Here is a 14,676-nt window from a genome sequence, read left to right as displayed (position 1 = left end):
TTACATAGTGTTGCAGGAGAAGTTGCTTATTACATCAAAACCTCAAGCCAAAAGAACAGAGCAGAGAAATATATGCAGTCCTGCAACAGTTTGGCTAATGGTCATTATAAATATCATGTCAAGCTTCATGCCAATTTTTATCTTTTTCTTTAATAAAATGAGCTTGTCACACTGTTCATGAGGGAGATAGCTGAGCCTTGGACTGCAAGTAAATACACCAACACTAAAACCTCTTCCAGATGTGCAGCTGCTTTCTGCACCACAGAGATATTTCTTAGCCTTTAAGCAGTATGAATATGAACTACTAACTGAAAAGAGTATGATATATTTGGTATGTGATAATTTAACAGGCTAGGGAAAAAAATTCAGTGGGGATTAAGGGGATCGAGCATCCTACCAGGGATTTTTCACCCTCTGACTTTCTAGTTTACCATCTGATTTTTCTGGAACGCTGACCTACTTGTCAGCTTTATAGGATTTGTGCCCAGTGTCTTCATCATGGAGATGAGCAGCACAAAGACACAGCCTTCATCTCCTTCCTCAACATCCTTGTCTCTCACTCACATAGCATCTATTTCCTCAATATTATCCACTTCTAGGGCAGTGCTGTTCCCCCAGTTTGGAATAAAGGCACACCTTTCCCTGCAGTGCTCTTCCCTTATTTTCCTCCTGATTCAATCAACTCACAGGGCATTGCTTCAGCTAAAGCAAGATTGGGAAGACAGACACAGCACAGCTGCTGGAGCACCCAACTGCTATCACAAACTGGTATCAGGAATCACAGTAGCACCACACAGTTTTAGTACTCTTTCAAACAATGTATTTAAAATTAAGCTTTTTTGGAAGTAGTAGTGACTACTGTAACTCACCCCCTGTTATTACACAGGAAAAAGTCTCCACCCATCACTGTTTCACTAACAACAACTATGTAGAAGTCTGACATACAAGTGCATTTCACATTTATGGGTGTCATTCACAGGAAACAGCTTCTTTTTTTGGGGGGGGGGGTGTTTTCTATAGTATATAAGAGAAGCAAAAACAGTTGGATAGCAAGTAAAAAATTGGCTGGCTTCAAGTCCAAAGCAGCATGGCAAGCAGGGCAACGGAGGGGATTCTGCCCCTCTGCTCTGGTGAGACCCCACCGGCAGTGCTGCATTCAGTCCTGGTGCCACCACCCTAAGGACGGGGTAGTGCTGAAGCAAGTCCAGGGGACAGCCATGAAGTCGGTAAGAGGACTGGAGCACCACCTCCCCTATGCAGACAGGCTGAGAAAGTTGGGGCTGTTCAGCCTGGAGGAGAGAAGGTTGCATGGAGACCTCACAACAACCTTCCAGTATCCAAAGGGGGCCTACAGGGAAGCCAAGAGAGTCTCTGCACCAGGAACTGTAGTAATAGGACAAGGAGTAATGGCTTCAAGAGAAAAGGAGGAGAAATTTAGGTTCAATATTAGGAAGAAAGTCTTTACTGTAAGGTGGTGAGACACTGGAACAGGTTGTCCAGAGAGGCTGTAAATGCCTCAACCCTGGCAGTGTTCAAAGCCAGGCTGGATAAGGCCTTGAGCAACCTGGTCTAGTGAAAGGTGTCCCTGTGCATGGCAGGGGAAGTTGGGATTTGGTAATCTTTAATGTCCATTCCTATCCTTAACACTCTGGGACTCTGTTCTGTGACTAATGTTATTTATGTTAAACCAAAAAATAAAAACCAAACAAAAAAAAAAAAAAAAAAAAAACAAAAAACACAACAACCAACAACAAAAACCAAAAAAACAGGTTATAAAGATCTGATTTGTTGAACTCTTCCCCCCCCCCCCCCCCCCCCCAAAAAATAAAGTACAACTCAGCCTTTCTTTTAATGTACAAAAATAAAAGTTGCGTGTTACCATGGAACAAAATAAGAAGTCAGTCTAGGCATTCTCTGTATTGAAGTCTTGAAAAACTTTCAGTAACTGAAATAAAGTGTAACTATGAGCCAACATTTCTAAATCTATATAGGTTGAGGTAACAATCCCCTTTTCTATCTCTAGTGTAACTGGACTTCTGTGCTTCATCTGTCTCCATCACTGCTCATATTCCTCATGCTGGCCACCCAGTCTTTATATCAAATATTTAATTTTCCCTCTGTTCTCAGCATTTAAGGTACTTGCATGGGTACTTCAGAAAGTCTATAAAGCAACATATGTGTTAGTAGTTCATGCCTCAACCTCACTAACAATCACCTGTGGGAAAAAAAAAAATCAACAGTTAATTCCTACTTCAACACCAAAAAATAGTCAAAATGTCTCTGTGGACTTCACCTGTGAGGTGAGGTGGGAGGTGTTTGTGGGGCAGGGGTGGTAAGGGAGGTCAGACAAACCAAATATGCACTCATGTTCATGAAGGTTATCCTCTGCATGTTTCATATAACACTTTGGATACCTTCATGCATATAACAGGCAAAATGGTTTAACATCACTTCTAAAAGAATCTAGTAGTAAATTACAACTGTATCTATTTCAGAGCTCCTTTTATTGAGTCAGGTGTGGGCGAGCTTGTTGTTTCAACATGCCAAAGTTATCAGCATCGAGGATTGCTAGGAGTATCAAGAGAGCATGAAGTGGGTGTTGACTCTTTAGAACAAGAACTGTTAACACTTCAAAAGCACATCACGAAGCAATGGGACTGCAGAAAGTCCCTGCCCTCACAGCTCTCTGAACCTCAACACCTGAGTTTAACAGCTTAGCAAAGCAAGCATAGATGACAATAAGTGTTACACTCAAAACTAAGTAATCAAAGCTGGGTGTATAAATCCTTTGCTAACTACCCAAAGTAATCTATTTGAGTGTCCCTTTATCCACCGTGCCCTCTAATTTCCGAGTTAGAAATGGTTTTCATTACAAGTTAGAGTACTTGTCAGCACGAAAGAAAAATATTTTTAAAAAATCAGAGAAAGAAAATCTTCATGCCAAGTCATCCCAATCATTAAAGATGTATCCTTGCTGTAAATAAAGTTTTTTATTTACAACATTATAACTTTGCAATAACCTATTTACTTAGAGAAAAAATTCTCTATTTTGTACATAGAAGGGGAGATTTTTTTATTTGTCTCCAAAATATTACATGTTTTAGGATCTAACATTCACTGTTAGTATAGATAAAAGTAGCCATCCACAGTTGCCATCTATGATATGCCAATGAAGAATATTTGTAGTAGCAAATAAATAAAATTATTAATAAACTGTCAGTCCATTCATAATAAAAATACATTAACTGTGCATTCATAGCTTCAGACCAGACTGTTTTCCATATCTTGTTTGTATCCTCTTAACTAATTCTTTAACCACACCAAAACATGTATCAGTTGCTTCTGAACAATCTTCTACAAAACTGAACTAGAAATAGAGCTAGACCAACGCTTACACAAGGAATGCAGCTTATTACATTTGTTGCACTCCAAATAAATATTGATTTCAATCTCAGAATGCTATGAAAGGGCTTGCATCAATTACACAGTACATCACAGTCATGATGCAAGTTACCTAATTCCAGTGATGCACACAGCAAATCAATCATTCACATCCACACAGCTTGGTGAACCAGAGCCACCACTACTTACCTTTATCTGAACTTTTAAATACTGCATTCATTTTGGAGTGGCATTATAAAGGAAAAGGCTTACAATGAAAAAAATATCAGCTAATCTGCCAAAAAACCTGCAGTAATTATAATTACCTCTATTCATGTCATGTGTGTTTTAATACATACACAAATGAGTAAAAGAGCCCTTAATGACAACAACATTATGAGGGGAGGTTTCCCTTTTGCATTATCTATTTATTCAACACAAAATTATTAGGCTATTGTGATAAAGCAGCTAGAGTACAATGACTTTCCTTTAATCACTAATTAAAATGCTGATTGCCTGTTGAGTGAGACGTGCAGTTATGGTCAAACACCAAGTCCCATTGTGTGATAACAGCTTGGGCTGGCCTTACAACTGGGTGGGGTTGAATCACTGCTAAGTAAACAAACCCTCTATGGCTGAAAAACACAATCCCTTCAGCTCAATAAAATCCTTAAGTAACTTTTAATTTTACAGCCTTAGACAAGCTAATATTGCAGAGCACAAAAGTTCAGAGATAAAGAGACCTACCGGGTGCTGGTATAAACAAGCAATTACACAGATTGTAGAAGAGCAATACTGAGTCTGTATGAATTAATTTATTCTGTGTACAAGCTGAGGTGGAAATTAATTTCATGGGGCCAAATTCAAAGGACCACTGGGACATTATTGGCTTCATCTATTCAACTTCTGAAGTATACTCAAATTGCACCTCTGCAATCCCACTGATAGCACCCCAATGCCATTAGTGGGGTTTCACAGGTATAGTCATGAGAACCTACACACTCATATTTACCTTACATACTTGATTTATTGCAAAATAAATTAAGTAAAATAAGACCCATTTATCTACAGTCATGTATTCCATGTAATCATCTTAAATGGCAGTAAAAAAAAGAAGTCTGTAAAATGCCACTGTTCACATTGGAGGACATGAGAAAAATCAGCAACGCTGTACTTGTCATTTACAAAAAAAAGATAGAATTATTTTTCAAGAGACGGTAAATACTTTCTAGTTAAAAATAAAATAATGTAAAAGCTGATTCTAGTATTATGAGCTTAATTTCATGAGCTACCATTGTACATCCCCAAGTAGCAGTGCAGTATTTAGCATTTTCCAGAATAAGGGGGAAACCCCCACTTTCTTCTAAATATAGCTTGTTAATACTCTAAGAAATCAATTTAATCCATAAGTTAACATGGCATAGAAGAAACAAACTCATCATTTTTCATAAGTAAATTCATTCCTTTAAAAGGCTATTGGTTACTAATTTCAAACACCTCCATCACAAATAAGAACAAATTTGCTTTCTTCCAGTTCAACAGGTTTATTCTCTTAACAGAACAAATAATAATGAGCAGTTTAATGGACTAACCTTTCTCACATTTCAAATAATCACATAGAATTTGGTGTATTTTGGCCGTGTTTGTTAAAATACACAGTAAAAAATTATCTGGGCATATTTTTGTTATAGTTATATGTATATATATATGTGTAATTTGCATATTACACATAATTTGAAGTTCCTATTGCAGAAACCTCAAATTAATTGTTTCTTACAATTACTTTTGTATGTGCACAATGCCACACGGACAGGAAGAATTATTTTTATTCTATAGCTGCAAATATTCTTTTCCCCATTTTCCTAGTGTCTTTTCCACCACTTTCCTTTTTTATATACACACATGCACAATCAGTTCAACGTCCTCACAAGAATAACAGTGTTTAAACACAAAAAGAAAAACCTTGACCACATCACAACTCTTCACTTGCTACCACATTTCTCCACCTTACTAGTAAGAAAATCCATTTCACCTGTCTACCACTAAAAACAGCATCTTTCACACTTTTAATATTTTTACTGGTTTTCTCTCATCTGTCTGTAGAAGACAAAATAATTCCTTTATGTTTCTGTAAAAACAGAAACTAGAAACATATTTGCTCTTGGGGATTTTACCTTCCCTTTTGCTTGAATGCATCTGAAACCAAAATGGTTTTTTTGTCTATATGGAGCTGCTATTTATATAATAAATCATCTCACAGAGGAAGCAGAAGTCCACGTTCAGTGTTTAGAAGGCATGTACAGGAGGCACGGGTATCTCTCCTTCCCTACTGCTGCTGTACAGAGAGGCCAGTGAACATGCTACATCTTGCAGAGTGCCAGCACTACACATACAGAAGCAAATGTGTCTGACTATCTCACACACCCTAGGACTATTATTACCAATTGCAACTGATGGCATGCTTCACTTCATTCTTTCATGTTCAAATAAATACAACTACAGCCCTTCTTTTACACTATTGCATTGCAAGATTAGTGTCAGGAAAGCACAGCTGATGTAACAGCCAGGATCCACCTAAAGTGAGTAAAATCCACCAGTTACCCAAGGCAACGGCTCTGCTCTCACTGCCTCTGCTGAGCCACACTGCCTGTATCGATGGGTACACTGTGTAATTAAAGATATAAAAGGACAATGTCGAAATCTGCCGCATGGAAAACCGTCCAAATATTGTTTTCTCTATCAAAATTTAAAAATAAGTTTTGTTTCTAGATTTCTGTAGACCATTTGGTGATCTAGCCAGTGCAGATGGCACTGCTATAGTAAAGGGATAATGAAAATTTTGGAAATAGGGCAAATTCTGATGACAGCTATTGGTAGTACTACTTCAGAATGATAGATAAAAGAGCTCAGGCCCTAATCTTCCATGAAGATGTACATCATCCTCTGAATCCCTGCCTATGTTTTTCAGCCTTTGCAGAAGGAGTTGGAGGTGGCATCCAAGTGTGAGACTAGAATCTAGAGGAATGAGGTCTAAGGGCTTTTACTTCATAAGCATTCAACAGAATTATAAAACTTGGTTTTATTCTTAAAACCTCCCTTAAGCTTACAGCTCAAATTCTTTTACCCCTTCCATTTAACACATTCAAATAACTTCCAGAGGTATCAGTTTCCCAACCACTGAACAAATACAGATTGAATGCAGTGCCCTACCTTTCCAGACAGCACTGCTGCACCTTTATTTGATCACTATTACTCATCTGTCATCAAAAAGACCTCTTACTGCCTGTACTGCTCGGCAGCTTGGCAAATACAAAAGCTGGTATTTAATATTGATTATTGAACATTTTACTTATTAAAAAAACATCTTTCTTATTTAAACAGGAGTAGATTTTACTTTATATACCAACAGATTTAAACCTCAGTGCTTTAAAACTGAACTTGCAAAGATAAATACCCACACGTCAAAAAATTGCTACATTTGCTATCTATGACTTCCATCTAGCTTTGGCATATGCAGGCATACAAATACCTAAGTTTAGGCAAATAAATATGGATTCTACATTGATATACAGAAACATTATGCTATAGTTGCAAAGGACCACATAAGATGATTATTCATGCGTGGAAAACCAGTATCCATTTAACTGGAAACAAGAAAGAACAATGAGAAACACTAGGGTGAATGCATGCATCATTGGAAAATCTTCCTAAAAGCTGAGTGTATTAAGCCATAGAACAGCCTGACTGGTAGGTGGCAGAAACCCACTAGCTTTTGACTATTACAACAGAACAAAGCAGACTAGAAAGTACACTTCGGAGATTCACTGTATATAAGCAGAAAGATTGGATGATCCAACTAGACATTTGAATTCCATGATTCATTAGTCCCGAGCTTTATTTAATTTTTTCCAAAGTCTCACACAGCAGTAAACCAGAGAACCAATTCAAATCAAACAGAACATATTTTTTAATTCACTCCCAAAGATCTTTATGAATATTCACTTTCTCACAAATCAAAACCGTTCTGTTTGTATCTACTCTAAAGAATCTGAGAACAACATTTCATAAGACAAATATTATATCCAGATAAGAACATACCAGAAGACATGTATGCAATAACAAAACAGAAAGGAGAAGCAAACCCTCAGATGCAAGAGCAGCCTTTAAGAATTTATCCCCATCATAGAAGATAAGGGAAACAAATAGAAGGATTCCCTCACATCCCAAGACATGTTGTGCCATAATTTGAAAAGAAGTCATACAGACTTCTGCTTTGTGCAAAAAAAAAAATAATCCCAAAGCCAAAACAAACAACCCCCCCAAAAAAACACCAAAAAACCCCCCACCACACATGTGAACGCCCAAACCCATAGGAAAACAAACCCTTCTAATACACACCCAGTTTACACTTACATGCCACACTGATGCCACAGTACTTATATAAAGAGAATGTGACTACTGTGTCAGCAATATAATGCTAATATGAAGATTGCATACTTGTGAAGTATTAGGATCAGAATTAGCATTTATGAGTAGGTTACATGTCAAAACATAACTTAATTCTTATTTTATTAGCTGTTGAAAAGCATAGATATGCTTTTCACACACCAGTATATTTTCTTTTTATGAAAGGAATGTTTTTAATCAATAAAATGAGCCAGTTTGAGATGGTACTTATTACATGGACTGGGAAGCATGTCTAAAGCAGTTGAAGAAGCTGTTGCCATTACTTGTACCCAAAAGTGATTTTGTTTGACCTTTCACAGTGTTTGAACACACTTTTTTGAACACACTTTTATGAGACTGAGAAAAAGACATGCTGTGGTTTTCTCCCATTTCCTTGTCCCAGCTCCAGGCTGTTACATTTAAAGATTTTTATACCTGGTTATATAATGGTTATATCCCTATCATTAGGATCTCCTTGATTAAAAAAAACCTCAAATACTTTCACTTTTTACTTTTAGAAGGAATTATACAGGATTCCCATTTCCCAGCTCAAAATTATGATCCCAATCTTTGTTTTTGTATTAACCTGCCACACTTAGCTTCAAGGCCAGCTTGTTACCAACGGCCAGGACCCCAAGTTACTTTTTCTCCTAGATCATCTTCTCACCAAGTATTTAAAATCTTAACATCTTTTAGCTCTTTCTTTAGTGAACTGTATATATTTCCTGAGTTTATAATTAATTTATAATTGTACTTTTGAATTCTATCCCTGTTTTAAAATGCACACAGACCTTCCCCTCTGCAAGTAGTAGGTTAGTAATTACAAACTAAACAGGAATTTCCTATTTCTTCATCCAAGGCATCAGTGAAGACAAATGTTACCAGGCCCTGAAGGTACACCATGAACTCTACCTGCATTGAAACTATGCCCATATTGCTTAGTTTAGGACATCTGTTTAGTACCTATGTTAGAATTCTAGGCTTTCCATCTGTTATGACTTTTTCCTCAATCATCATCCTAACCCCCTTTATGGTAATTTCATCTTCATCATGTTTAACATAGAGCAGCTGAAGAAAATGTCAAAACCAAGATATTTACTAAAAGCTAGAATTTTACTAAAATCTACATCATATTTTGTTTTACTTCTACCTGTAAGGCATGTTTATTACTGTAGGTACGCTTGTTGACACTATGTTTGTTGAAGAAGTCATGTTGACTTTTTCCAGATGTTTATGAGCAATGTGTATTTTTCCAGCAACTGAAATTTGCTTACTGGTCTGTTATTGCTTAGGTCAAAACAAGGTTTAAAGAGAAGTATGGCTGAGAAAATAGTATCCATAGACACCTTCTTCAGGAAGGCAATTAAAAGTCTAAATGAGAATTTCTGATAAGGAAAGACACTGCCAGAGGAGCCCCCTGCCTCCACTAGGAGCTTTGAGTTAATCTTTAGTCACTATTTGAGGCCTAGAGTCCTAACTTAGGCATCTCACTCATGTGCTGAAGTGAGCTAAGCTCTACACCTGCTAGTATGCTAGGAATCTTACCACTTCTCCAAGAGTTTTCACAGAAGATATTGTCAGCTGTCTAAGTCACCTTCAATTCTCAATTACTGTTGGATAAATATCATTCGTTGTTTAAACAAACAAAAAATCACCACACTGCAACCCTACTTCACTAGGTATTTTTCATTCCTTTATTTTTTATATAAACACAAAAGTTTCTCAGACTTTGACATAGGTTTAATAGTAAGAAATCTCATGTCCATTAATACTTCTAGTGAAAATTAAGCAGCAAGAAGTTAAAAAATTACTTTAAGAATGCCAAGGCATCTATCGGTCTTTTACCTACTCACTGAGCAATGTGCAGGCCCTTTTCTCATTCTTCCTTTCTCAGTGCTTTGTCTCTTATAATGGAACTCCTCTTTGTGCCTAAGCCTTTCCAAATTTCATTTCCATTTTTCCATACCATCCTTTTATGATGATCCATAATAATTTCACCCAGTTTCAGCTTCTGACAGCATCCCTCAAGTTTTAGGTCACTAAAGAGCTCATGTTTAGTTAAACCAGACTTGTGTTAAAATTTTATTTCTTTGCACTAGTAAAGCCAGTATTCAGACATTTTGAATGTTTTACTAAAGAACTGTCCACTGCCTTCATATCACTTTGCCATGCTCTTGCTTCTTACAGAAAGCTACCTACCAATTTTCCAAGTTTAATGAAGTGCACTTTCTTGACCCCTACCATCTTTAATCATAGGATGCATTACATCCACAAGCTGCACAAACTGTCAAACTATCTGACAGCCAGAAAGGCAACAGAAAAATTAATCAAAAATCTGAAAACCAGCCAAGTGGTAGCCATGGAAATTCTAGAGACTGGCAAATAACGCCAAACAACTGGAAGCATAGAATCCTAGAACTGTCAAGGTTGAAAGAGAACTTTAAGAGAAATGACTTCAAAGTCACATAAGAAATAGTAACAATATAAAAAAAGATACAAAGGTATTAGAAAGCCTCCAAAGGACATCTAATACGATGGCAAAGGGCCTAGAAGGAAAGCCATACAAAAAGTGGCTGAGGTCACTTGGTCTGTTCAGCCTGGAGGAGACTGAGGGGACACCTCATTGCAGTTACAGCTTCCTCATGAGGGGAAGAGGAGGGGCAGGCCCTGATCTCATCTCTGTGGTGATCAGTGACAGGACCTGAGGAATCTGCATGAAGCTGTGTCAGGAGAGGTTTAGGCTGGATATTGGGAAGAGGTTCTTCATGCAGAAGGTGGCTGGGCATTGGAAGAGGCTCCCCAGGGAAATGGTCACAGCACCAGCCTGACAGAGTTCAAGAAGTGTTTGGACAGGGCTCTCAAGCACAGGGTGCAACTCCTGGGAATAGTGCTGTGCAGGGCCAGGAGCTGATGGGTGTCTTCCAACTTTAGACAGGAAAGGGGTTTTTATAATTCTCTAAAAGGCTATACATTGCCTGCAGCCCCAACACTTTGGTCCCGGATTGCAGTAGTGGATTTTTGGACCAGTCGATTACATTACTTTAAGAAAATTAAGTTGATTTGACGCTAAGAAAGGTCCTATTTCCTTGGCACTAAACATAAGTAAGTACCATTAGTGTCAGTGAAAGGTATATGCCCTTGTTGAGAAGGGATTAAGCAGTTTACAAATGTTTACTTGGCCAGAAGACAGAAGAGGAACAAATAATGCAGAAGTTCTCAGGAAGATAACATATTTGGCAAAGTGCTCCGAATAGCTTATCTTTATCCCTAGTGTGCTTCTTAACTTGCAGTCATTTAATTTTCTTATATTTCTGGTCTCAAGCTGCAGAAAGTTTCTGCAGAAACATTGAAAAATGTTCAGTCTTGTGGTTTATCATCTTCACTTCTATGATATTCAGATGTTTTAATGTTTGTTTTTATTTTTTTTTTTTTACCAGTGCTCTGGCAAACTTATTTCCTGACAGAACTATGTAAAGAACAGGAAATTGCTTTGCCTACTGCAGAGTTTGTAATCACTAGCATTTGGAATACCCAATTTTAAAAGTTGTGTCTATTCAATCAGAGAATAAAATGGATCATGAATCCAATTGAAAGAGCTTATATTTCACACCCCAAATAGTCTCATAAATAGCACCCCATAATCAGTAAGAACTAAATTTACTCAAATTTTGATTGAAATTTTGAATAGGTAATGTGTTTGGGAAAATGTTTAAAAAGAATTGGTTATGAGAAAATCTGTTGTAAATTAGTATTTTTTATTTATTGCCCATTAGCAGCAAATAAATTAGCTTGTTCATAATAATACATTGCATTCTATGTCAGTTGCACACTAGATTAAATGAGCATATCACTGTGCAAACTTCTGAAATGCCTAAAATAAAAGTTGGGCAAAAGTTTCCATTTAATAATGCTCTAAATGTTAAACCAATTATAAGACCAGTCAATTTTAACAGCATAGTGTGACTAAGACAGGCAGAGAAATATAGCAAAGCCTCATAGGATATATTGCAAATAACAAACTAAATGCCTCCCACAGCTGTGGTTGTACCAGTAGTCCAGGATGCAACAGATTTTTGCATCATCTTCATCAGTGGGAAGCCAGCCAGATCTGCTTACAAGTGGATAGAAGGCAGAGCTATGCCCTACCACTTGCCAGGCCCCTCCACCTCTGTGTTTTAATTTAGTTTCAACTTACAGCAAGTTATGCATCTGGCACGTCCCTTCCCTGTGCCAGAGGCTCCAGCAGAGCCCCACATATTATTGTACTGTATTTAGGTAATTTTTAAAATATTTTTCAGTATAAGAAAGAAATTAAAACATATATTTTGCTTATCTTTCATTGTATTTCAGTTGTAATTATATATTAATATCTTGAAAGCTCACAAGCATTAATATTTCCCAATTTACTGAGATGTTTGCTTTTCCAATAACTTTGGCTAGCTTCCTTTATGCAAAATTCATTACGGAAAGAAAGAGCAAGTCTTTTTTGTAAAATGGAACATCCTGTCCTTAAAACAGGATACTGTTAAGGTGTGTAAGGCTAGTCAGGCTGCTTGTTCATATTAGAAATCAAGTATTTGAAGACACATACCTCTTTAAGGGAAGAAACGCTAAGCTGGTGCAACATTTTTAAATAACATAACAAAGTAAATCTTTAAAATGTTTGTTATATTGCAAATGCCACTCTGGACTAGAAAGAGAGAAAACATAGGTTTCTGGTAACCCGACTAAAGGCCAAGGCCACAGCTTTATTGAAATACAGTAACTCACACTACAGAATTATCTGACAGCCAATAGTCCTTGCAGCAGTAAATAAGGAGAGCTCAAGGCAAAACACCACATACACTGGGCCCCAAAGAAATGCAGTCCAGCCCTAATGTCAAACTCTTAAGTCTATCAATACTGATGAAACTTGAACTCTTTTGTTTTGAGGTATGAAAGATGTAATAATACTTGTATATGGCAATAAAACTTTACTTTGCAGTGATTCTTTTTTCCTGTCTTCTTACTGCACATATCAAAAAAACATTGGTGAAAGTCAGCTGTAACAAAAATTAAAAAGTGACAGCCAGAAAAATTAGAAGTATTTGACTGTTCACCACCATGCATTCAGAGTACTGAATTCCTAGCAACTTTTCTAGGTATTCAAGAATCTCTGTCATATTAGATAAGGTATAAATCACTTATTACTCAATTAATGCAAAAAAAGCATGCACAATTTCTCATTGGAAGCACCAGAAGTTTATGCATGGACCAACATACCTTGCTGAAAAAGTAACTTTGCTTCTTGCTAATTTCTTACCTAATACACCTGCATATCTTGAGCCAGCTTCACAAAATTACTTTAGTAGTATTATACAAAGTCAACATTACTCTCCTGTACTTCAAGGGTTATAGATCCCTTTTAATGTAAATCAAGAGAAGCACTCATTGCTCATATCAAGTTGTGCCATTTGAAGCTCAATATTTAAAATCAAGTCCAATGCTGTTTGTCTCCCGCCCAGGAGTGTTACTCTGGAAGGAAAGAGACCACTTCTAGCCTTTTTTCAAAATCCAACCCCTTATTCTACAATTTTTATTAGTTTTGTAACCAATAAGAATGAATAAGAAGCAGAACAAAGGAAATTAAAAATAATAAAAATTTGAAGTGTTATGTCCTCAGGCAACAATGCTGGGAACAGCTGATCTTACCTGTAATTCATATTAGCTTGAACAAGATATTAAAAAACTTTGTGGGTTTTGTTTGTCCACATACAGCTGAACCAAGCAATACCTCAGCTCAAATATAAAATAGGATGGCAAAATTTGATCTTTAAGTTCCCTTCTAACCCAAGCCATTCTAAGATTTTATGAACTTGAAATCCATAAATAGGAAGAACAGACATTAAGCCCTCCTCAAAATCTGCAGGTATAGGATTCACTGCAACTGGTACATACTCTGATTTAACAGGGATCTTCTCAGAACGTCATGACTTATAGGCTCCTGCTATACATTGTTGTCTGCTAAAATACATAAGCAAATAAAAGGCTCATCATTCTCAGTCACACATAAGTAATAGACAATAACTCTTTTCCTTACCTGTAAAATAACGACCTGTGGTAATATACATGAATCTTTCTCAGTTACACAGAAAACTTGCATTGCTCCTGCTCCTTTTCAAGAAGATCTACAACCTACTGCAATGTTATTAGCATTTGAGAAACAAATTACTCAGCTGTAACAGCAGCTCCAGCTTCAGATTTGTGCACGCACTTGAGTACCCATGCTTCTCTCTTCCCTCCTGGTGGCTCTCCAACTCTTAGCATGTACATAGTACATAGTTTTATTCACAGTGAGCTGAAGGCACTGCTTTCACTAGCAGACCTCATTTAAACTCCATAGCATGTCTACAGACTATTTCACAAGCTGCTGCTGCTCAATTCTTCAGGCTAGCTGCTACAGGGTCATAAAGGTCACTAAAGCCAGATCGGTCACTAGGATCAATTTTCCCTTCACAAAGATGCACACAAGAAAAGAAGTGGTGAGAAACCCAGGGCAGGTGTGCTGTCCCCACAGTCTTTGTATCAGCAGCACATACAAGGTGGTAGGAGTCAATTCCCATGCAGATGACGATCCCTGTTTTTGGCTAAGACACTATACCTTTAAAAGAAACAGCACATTGGAAATAAAAATTTCTGCTCCAGTATTTTGCTGTTCCTGGTAAGTGGAATAACCTTTCAAACTTTCTGCAACTGCTATGAGGCTTAAACAGAGGAAATCCTACTCAGATTTCTTTTAAACCAGAATAACCTGCCAAAATATTCAAGGGAAAGAGCTCATGATAGTGTTATATTCTTTTCTGAAAGCTT

General features: G+C 37.2%; 1 protein-coding gene across 7 annotated transcripts in view; it reads right to left on the bottom strand.

Moving 5' to 3' along the window:
• Nucleotides 1-14,676, bottom strand: part of NPAS3 (neuronal PAS domain protein 3) — a 599,417-nt gene that overhangs the window by 545,014 nt on the left and 39,727 nt on the right. The gene's annotated exons all lie outside the window — the stretch shown is intronic.

Source organism: Aphelocoma coerulescens, chromosome 5 (assembly GCF_041296385.1).
Source record: "Aphelocoma coerulescens isolate FSJ_1873_10779 chromosome 5, UR_Acoe_1.0, whole genome shotgun sequence".
Lineage (NCBI taxonomy): Eukaryota > Metazoa > Chordata > Aves > Passeriformes > Corvidae > Aphelocoma > Aphelocoma coerulescens.
The sequence above is the reverse complement of the archived record's forward strand: the minus strand, read 5'-3'. Positions and strand labels throughout refer to the sequence as shown.